The sequence below is a fragment of the Pecten maximus genome, chromosome 6, assembly GCF_902652985.1.
Source record: "Pecten maximus chromosome 6, xPecMax1.1, whole genome shotgun sequence".
NCBI classification, from domain to species: domain Eukaryota; kingdom Metazoa; phylum Mollusca; class Bivalvia; order Pectinida; family Pectinidae; genus Pecten; species Pecten maximus.
In genome coordinates, this window is record NC_047020.1 from 14572983 (window position 1) to 14582847 (window position 9865).

Genomic DNA, 9865 nt, shown 5'->3' on the forward strand with positions numbered 1-9865 from the left:
GAGTTCCTGTTACCCCCCGTATATTTACGTGTAGTGTATTTTTCTGACATTTGAGTTCCTAGTTCCCCCGTTATTGACGTTTTGTGTGTTTTCTGACGGTTTTATTTCCCGTTCCCCATATTGTCGCTGTGTTGTTTTCTCCTTTGAGTTCAGTTTCCCCGTATATTTACGTTTTAGGTATTTACTGAGGCTTGAGTTCCCAGTTACCCCCGTATATTTTGTTTTAGGGGTTTTGCGCTTTTAGTTCTAGTTACCCCCTGGATATTGTGTTTTTGTGTTTACGACACTTTATCTAGTTCCCCTGTAATGACGTTTTGGGTTTGTTTTCTTGACGGTTTTAGTCCCGTTTTCCCCCCTTTTCGGATGTGTATGGGGCGTTGAGTTTTTTTTTATATATTGTAGTTTACTGACAGTTTGAGTTCCTAGTTCCCCTCCCCTGTATATTGACGCTGTAGTGTAGTTTACTGTGACAGCTTTGAGTTCAACTAGATTCCTCCCTGTATATTGTAACGATTTTAGTATAGTTTACTGTGCCAGTGTTTGAGTTCCTAGTTACCCCTGTATATGACGTTTGTAGTGTAGTTACTGACAGCTTTGAGTTCCTAGTTACCCCTGTCTAATTGATCGTTGTAGTGTAGTTTACTGTGGATACAGGTTTGAAGTTCCTCGTTACCCTGTATATTGTTACGGTGTAGTGGTAGTTTACTGACAGGTTTGAGTTCCTAGTTCCCTCTGTATATTGACGCTGTAGTGTAGTTGACTGTGACAGGCTTTGAGTTCCTAGTTACTCTGTAGATTGACGCTGTAGTAGTAGTTTACTACTGTGACAACGGTTTGAGTCCTAGTTACCCCTGTATATTGACGTGGTAGTATAGTTTACTGCTGACAGGCTTTGAGTTCCTAGTTACCCCCTGTATATTGTCGTTGTTAGTGAGTTTACTGACAGCTTTGAGTTCCTAGTTACCCCTGTATATTGTCGCTTGTTGTGAAGTTTTACGACAGGTTTGAGTTTCCCAGTTTCCCCCGTAATTTCGTGTAGGGGAGTTTACTGACAGCTTTTTGGTTTAGTTTTCCTGTTTTGACGTGTAGATATTACTTGACAGTTTGAGTTCCCTTTCCCCCGTAATTGATTGTGTGTGTTTTCTGACAGCTTTAGTTCCTATTTCCCCCGTAATTGCGTTGTGTGTAGTTTCCCGAAAAGGTTTTATTTTAGTTCCCGTATATTGACGTTTTAGTGTATTTACTGACATTTGAGTTCCTTTACCCGTATATTTACGTGTAGGGTTTACTGCAGGTTTTAGTTCCTAGTTACCTGTATATACGTTGTATGTAGTTTTCTGTGAATTTTAGTTCCTATTACCTGTATATTTCTTGTAGTTTAAATTTACTTTACAGGTTTGATTCCCAGTTTCCCCCTGAATTTACGTTGAGTTTTTTCTACAGCTTTTAGTTCCTATACTTGATATTGAGTTAGTGATTTTTCGTGACGCTTTGAGTTCCTAGTTTTACCCCCTGTATAGTGACGTTGTAGTGTAGTTTACTGTGACGCTTGAGTCCCTATTACCCCTGTATATTTACGCTGTAGTGTGTTTACTGACAGTTTGAAGTTCCTAGTTCCCCTGTCTATTGACGCTGTTAGTATTTTCGACAGTTTGAGTGCCTAGTTACCCCTGTATATTGTCTCTTAGTGCAGTTTACTGACAGGTTTGGTTCCTAGTTACCCCCTGTTATGACGTTGTGTGTAGTTTACTGTGACAGGTGGAGTTCCTAGTTACCCCTGTATATTGACGTTGTAGTGAAGTTACTGACGGCGTTGAGTCCAGTTTACCCTGTATATTTACGTTGTACTGTATTTCTGACAGCTTTGAGTTCCTAGTTTCCCCCTGTATATTGACGTTGTAGTGTAGTTTACTGTGACAACTTTGAGTTCCTAGTTACCCCCTGTATATTGACGTTGTAGTATAGTTTACTGTGACAGGTTTGAGTTCCTAGTTACCCCTGTATATTGACGTTGTAGTGTAGTTTACTGACAGCTTTGAGTTCCTAGTTACTCTGTATATTGACGTTGTAGTATAGTTTACTGTGACAGGTTTGAGTTCCTAGTTACCCCTGTATATTGACATTGTAGTGTAGTTTATTGTGACAGGTTTGAGTTCCTAGTTACCCCTGTATATTGACGTTGTAGTATAGTTTACTGTGACAGGTTTGAGTTCCTAGTTACCCCTGTATATTTTCAGTGTAGTGTAGTTTACTGTGACAGGTTTGAGTTCCTAGTTACCCCTGTATATTGTCGGTGTAGTGTAGTTTACTGTGACAGCTTTGAGTTCCTAGTTACCCCCTATATATTGACGCTGTAGTGTAGTTGATGGTGACAGCTTTGAGTTCCTAGTTACCCCTGTATATTGTCGGTGTAGTGTAGTTTATGGTGACATGTTTGAGTTCCTAGTTACCCCTGTATATTGTCGCTGTAGTGAAGTTTACTGTGACAGGTTTGAGTTCCTAGTTACCCATGTATATTGACGTTGTAGTGTAGTTTACTGACAGCTTTGAGTTCCTAGTTACCCCCTGTATATTGACGCTGTAGTGTAGTTTACTGTGACAGCTTTGAGTTCCTAGTTACCCCTGTATATTGTCGTTGTAGTGTAGTTTACTGTGACAGCTTTGAGTTCCTAGTTACCCCCTGTATATTGACGTTGTAGTGTAGTTTACTGTGACAGCTTTGAGTTCCTAGTTACCCCTGTATATTGACGCTGTAGTGTAGTTTACTGACAGCTTTGAGTTCCTAGTTACCCCTGTCTATTGACGCTGTAGTGTAGTTTACTGACAGGTTTGAGTTCCTAGTTACCCCTGTATATTGTCGCTGTAGTGTAGTTTACTGACAGGTTTGAGTTCATAGTTACCCCCTGTATATTGACGTTGTAGTGTAGTTTACTGTGACAGGTTTGAGTTCCTAGTTACCCCTGTATATTGACGTTGTAGTGAAGTTTACTGACGGCTTTGAGTTCCTAGTTACCCCTGTATATTGTCAGTGTAGTGTAGTTTACTGACAGCTTTGAGTTCCTAGTTACCCCCTGTATATTGACGTTGTAGTGTAGTTTACTGTGACAGGTTTGAGTTCCTAGTTACCCCCTGTATATTGACGTTGTAGTGTAGTTTACTGTGACAGCTTTGAGTTCCTAGTTCCCCCTGTATATTGACGTTGTAGTGTAGTTTACTGACAGCTTTGAGTTCCTAGTTCCCCCTGTATATTGTCGCTGTAGTGTAGTTTACTTACAGCTTTGAGTTCCTAGTTACCCCTGTATATTGACGTTGTAGTGTAGTTTACTGACGGCTTTGAGTTCCTAGTTACCCCTGTATATTGTCGTTGTAGTGTAGTTTACTGTGACAGCTTTGAGTTCCTAGTTACCCCTGTATATTGTCGTTGTAGTGTAGTTTACTGACAGCTTTGAGTTCCTAGTTACCCCTGTATATTGACGTTGTAGTGTAGTTTACTGTGACAGGTTTGAGTTCCTAGTTACCCCCGTTATATTGTCGCTGTAGTGTAGTTTACTGTGACAGCTTTGAGTTCCTAGTTTCCCCCTGTATATTGACGTTGTAGTGTAGTTTACTGTGACAGGTTTGAGTTCCTAGTTACCCCTGTATATTGACGTTGTAGTGAAGTTTACTGACAGCTTTGAGTTCCTAGTTACCCCTGTATATTGTCATTGTAGTGTAGTTTACTGTGACAGCTTTGAGTTCCTAGTTACCCCTGTATATTGTCGTTGTAGTGTAGTTTACTGACAGCTTTGAGTTCCTAGTTACCCCCTGTATATTGACGTTGTAGTGTAGTTTACTGACAGCTTTGAGTTCCTAGTTTCCCCCTGTATATTGACGTTGTAGTGTAGTTTACTGTGACAGCTTTGAGTTCCTATTTCCCCCTGTATATTGACGTTGTAGTGTAGTTTACTGTGACAGCTTTGAGTTCCTAGTTTCCCCCTGTATATTGACGTTGTAGTGTAGTTTACTGTGACAGGGTTGAGTTCCTAGTTACCCCTGTATATTGACGTTGTAGTGTAGTTTACTGACAGGTTTGAGTTCCTAGTTACCCCCTGTATATTGACGTTGTAGTGTAGTTTACTGTGATAACTTTGAGTTCCTAGTTACCCCTGTATATTGTCGGTGTAGTGTAGTTTACTGACAGGTTTGAGTTCCTAGTTACCCCCTGTATATTGACGCTGTAGTGTAGTTTACTGACAGCTTTGAGTTCCTAGTTACTCTGTATATTGACGCTGTAGTATAGTTTACTGTGACAGGTTTGAGTTCCTAGTTACCCCCTGTATATTGACGTTGTAGTGTAGTTTACTGACAGCTTTAAGTTCCTAGTTACCCCTGTATATTGTCGTTGTAGTGTAGTTTACTGACAGGTTTGAGCTCCTAGTTACCCCTGTATATTGACGCTGTAGTGTAGTTTACTGACAGCTTTGAGTTCCTAGTTACTCTGTATATTGACGTTGTAGTGTAGTTTACTGTGACAGGTTTGAGTTCCTAGTTACTCTGTATATTGACGTTGTAGTGTAGTTTACTGTGACAGGGTTGAGTTCCTAGTTACTCTGTATATTGACGTTGTAGTATAGTTTACTGTGACAGGTTTGAGTTCCTAGTTACCCCTGTATATTGACGTTGTAGTGTAGTTTACTGACAGCTTTGAGTTCCTAGTTACTCTGTATATTGACGTTGTAGTGTAGTTTACTGTGACAACTTTGAGTTCCTAGTTACTCTGTATATTGACGTTGTAGTATAGTTTACTGTGACAGGTTTGAGTTCCTAGTTACCCCTGTATATTGACGTTGTAGTGTAGTTTACTGACAGCTTTGAGTTCCTAGTTACTCTGTATATTGACGTTGTAGTATAGTTTACTGTGACAGGTTTGAGTTCCTAGTTACCCCTGTATATTGACATTGTAGTGTAGTTTATTGTGACAGGTTTGAGTTCCTAGTTACCCCTGTATATTGACGTTGTAGTATAGTTTACTGTGACAGGTTTGAGTTCCTAGTTACCCCTGTATATTTTCAGTGTAGTGTAGTTTACTGTGACAGGTTTGAGTTCCTAGTTACCCCTGTATATTGTCGGTGTAGTGTAGTTTACTGTGACAGCTTTGAGTTCCTAGTTACCCCCTATATATTGACGCTGTAGTGTAGTTTATGGTGACAGCTTTGAGTTCCTAGTTACCCCTGTATATTGTCGGTGTAGTGTAGTTTAATGGTGACATGTTTGAGTTCCTAGTTACCCCTGTATATTGTCGCTGTAGTGAAGTTTACTGTGACAGGTTTGAGTTCCTAGTTACCCATGTATATTGACGTTGTAGTGTAGTTTACTGACAGCTTTGAGTTCCTAGTTACCCCCTGTATATTGACGCTGTAGTGTAGTTTACTCTGACAGCTTTGAGTTCCTAGTTACCCCTGTATATTGTCGTTGTAGTGTAGTTTACTGTGACAGCTTTGAGTTCCTAGTTACCCCCTGTATATTGACGTTGTAGTGTAGTTTACTGTGACAGCTTTGAGTTCCTAGTTACCCCTGTATATTGACGCTGTAGTGTAGTTTACTGACAGCTTTGAGTTCCTAGTTACCCCTGTCTATTGACGCTGTAGTGTAGTTTACTGACAGGTTTGAGTTCCTAGTTACCCCTGTATATTGTCGCTGTAGTGTAGTTTACTGACAGGTTTGAGTTCCTAGTTACCCCCTGTATATTGACGTTGTAGTGTAGTTTACTGTGACAGGTTTGAGTTCCTAGTTACCCCTGTATATTGACGTTGTAGTGAAGTTTACTGACGGCTTTGAGTTCCTAGTTACCCCTGTATATTGTCAGTGTAGTGTAGTTTACTGACAGCTTTGAGTTCCTAATTACCCCTGTATATTGTCGCTGTAGTGTAGTTTACTTACAGCTTTGAGTTCCTAGTTACCCCTGTATATTGTCGTTGTAGTGTAGTTTACTGACGGCTTTGAGTTCCTAGTTACCCCTGTATATTGTCGTTGTAGTGTAGTTTACTGTGACAGCTTTGAGTTCCTAGTTACCCCTGTATATTGTCGTTGTAGTGTAGTTTACTGACAGCTTTGAGTTCCTAGTTTCCCCCTGTATATTGACGTTGTAGTGTAGTTTACTGTGACAGGTTTGAGTTCCTAGTTACCCCTGTATATTGACGTTGTAGTGAAGTTTACTGACGGCTTTGAGTTCCTATTTACCCCTGTATATTGTCGTTGTAGTGTAGTTTACTGTGACAGCTTTGAGTTCCTAGTTACCCCTGTATATTGTCGTTGTAGTGTAGTTTACTGACAGCTTTGAGTTCCTAGTTACCCCCTGTATATTGTCGCTGTAGTGTAGTTTACTGTGACAGCTTTGAGTTCCTAGTTTCCCCTGTATATTGACGTTGTAGTGTAGTTTACTGACAGCTTTGAGTTCCTAGTTACCCCCTGTATATTGTCGCTGTAGTGTAGTTTACTGTGACAGGTTTGAGTTCCTAGTTACCCCTGTATATTGACGTTGTAGTGAAGTTTACTGACGGCTTTGAGTTCCTAGTTACCCCTGTATATTGTCAGTGTAGTGTAGTTTACTGACAGCTTTGAGTTCCTAGTTACCCCTGTATATTGTCGCTGTAGTGTAGTTTACTTACAGCTTTGAGTTCCTAGTTACCCCTGTATATTGACGCTGTAGTGTAGTTTACTGACAGGTTTGAGCTCCTAGTTACCCCTGTATATTGTCGTTGTAGTGTAGTTTACTGACGGCTTTGAGTTCCTAGTTACCCCTGTATACAGCTTTGAGTTCCTAGTTACCCCTGTATATTGACGTTGTAATGTAGTTTACTGACGGCTTTGAGTTCCTAGTTACCCCCTGTATTTTGAAAGCTGTTAATGATTGCCAAGCTGTTTCAGAAATCGTGTATAAAACTGAAGTGCACTTTGGAAAATCGTCATATTTTGCTCTGATATTTGAACTATCAACATCTCGGCATTAGCATGTTCTTACTGAATCTTGAATTGTAAAACAATTGTACCGTTGAATACTTTTGAGTAAATCTATTAATGATTTGATATAATTTGTGTTTGTTTTCAGATTTAGTATAAATACTTAAAAAATACTTATACATGTATAGGATTGTTCAATTTACATCTTTTATATTATTGCAGCCTTGTATCATTTTTCGTTGTATAGTGTAATATATTTCTGATTATCAACATTTAAATTGGCATAATTACTGATTCTTTAAGTCATACTTTTTCACTATAAAGCAATTGCATATTAGTAGGGACTTTGTATTTTTTCATATTGATTAACGGTTTTCAGATTTGTATAGATAATTAAGTTATTGTTGAATTATTGTAATATTCTTTAAAAGTTGCATCTGTTTCAGGCTTAGTTAGTAGGAATGGTTTTTGTTTATATTTTAACTTACTTAGAATTATATCTATATATACTAAAGTAATACAAACGATGTTTGTCACATTTAATCCTAACACTAGGTGTTACGCTTAATTCAAATGCCAAATGGAATGATCATATAGAAAGCATCTATTATTCAGCGTTAAAAAAGTCAATGCACTGAGAAAGCTAAAATTCTTAGTAAACAGAAAAATACTTAGTAAAATATATTTATGTTTCATACTTCCAACCTTGGAATATGCTTGTGAACTTTGGAGTGGGTGTACTCAATAGCATATAGATCTGTTAGAATTCAACTCGAAGCAGCTAGAATTGTTACAGGACTGCCTCGATATGCTAGTAAACAATCTCTTTATTATGAAACTGGTTGGGAAACTTTAAAAAGTAGGCGAGAAAGAAGAACACTTAGTTTATTTTATAAAATGCATAATAAAATGACTCCTCCATACCTCTATAATTTATTACCTGGCTTAGTTGGTGAAAGAAACCCATATTCATTGAGAAATAATAGCAACTATATTATCCCCTTTTATAGTTTAACAAATACTCGATTATCTTTTATACCAGCTACGGCTAGACTTTGGAACAACCTCTCGGAAACTGACTGAAACAAGCCATCTCTGAATACTTTTAAAAAACATATACATACAGAAAACGAACCCCCCCCCCCCACCCCCACCCCCCACACACACACCTTTTTATGTTTTAATTGTGGAACTCGTTATCTGAATATTCTTCTTACTAATTTCTAATTTAAGACATAATTGCAGTGTATTAAATAATTATCTATATCGTGTAAATCTGATATGATTCACCATCATGTGCCTGTGGTTATCCATGTAAAAACTCGTATCATTTTTTATTAGAATGTCCTATGTATAATAATATAAGGAACGATATGTTAATAAAGTTGAATCATTATCAACCATTACAACTGGATACTCTTCTGGATGGGCATTTTTATCTGAAACCGGAACATAACAAAATTATTTTTGAAAGTGTCCAAGAATTCATTCATGCTAGTAACAGATTTTAAATATATCCCTGCAGAATAGGTGAGACTATGAGACTATTTTAAATACTTTATATCATACAAAGACTCTTAGTATTCCATCTCCTATATTCCTGTCTTTCTATTGATTCCCTGTATCCAATTCTACCACTACCCTTTCTGGAACGTTACGAATTGATATTTATGTATAAAATGTCCTCTAATATTTTGATATGTTCTGTAAATATTTTTCTGCCTGGCACAACGAAACGTTACCTAGCAGGAGCTTGACTATCAAAAGGAGAACGATTAAGGAATGAGTATAACAGGACAATGATAAGATGAAGGAGCGTGCATATGTAGTTAGTTTGTTCCAGGCAGATATTATGTTATTGTGTGTAAATCAAATATTTTTGTTTGACATAAATTAACTATTGTATAATTACCTGTCTTCCCTTCACTCTCCCACTTTAGTCTTCCTTTTCTAATTTGTTAATCGTAAAATTAATGTATATGTCCATTGTTTGTGTCACATTGTTGTAATAATGTTTGGAGGAGAGGGCTTTAATAAGTTATATAACTTGTGCCCAATCCTCATGCTTATATTTGAAGCAATAAAAATATGTTTAATCTAAAAAAAACGATGCAATGGTAGTATTTTAGTGATAAAGTGTAATATCATTTTTCATGAAAATAATATTCAGTTATAATTTAAGATTAATTTACTATATTTGTCTAACAATACCTTGTTTTAGTTTAGTTGTTTTTATTTATATATTTCTAATCTAACATTGTCATTATTTATAGTAATTTCTACCACAATACCCCGTGTTATTCAACTCTCAGACAATCAGTTAATCATTACAGCTGTTGATTAACAATCTGTTTATACCACACGTGGTATAAACTCTGTACGCATTTTGATTGGCTAACACGGTGAACTTCGACCCAAGCTGCAATTGTTATTGACGTCATCAATAATCTAATGACGTCACATCACCGGGTCCCGGACGTCACCGGCACACTTTATTTGCATACGCGAAATTGTACTTGGCCACGTTTCCCTTTGATTCAATCCGATATTATTGTGGTAGAAACAGGTCACACGACTCGAAATTGTTGGATATGGAATTTATTTCACACGAGTAAGTTATTTTTTAAAAGTTGCAAAAAACACTCGCTAAAGCTCGTGTCTTTTGTAACTTTTAAAAAATAACTTACTCGTGTGAAATAAATTCCATATCCAACAACCACTCGTTGTGTAACCTCTATATATTTAATAGTGCTTTGAATTTAGAAAACAATTTCTGATTTTTATTTATTTTTATATATACATGTATACTGTAATCTGATATTGTTACTGTTAATAAGAAAATATATAGTTAGGCATAATCCTTTGAAATTTGATATTTTATTTACATACATTTGTATTATATTTATATAATATAGTCAGTTCAGTT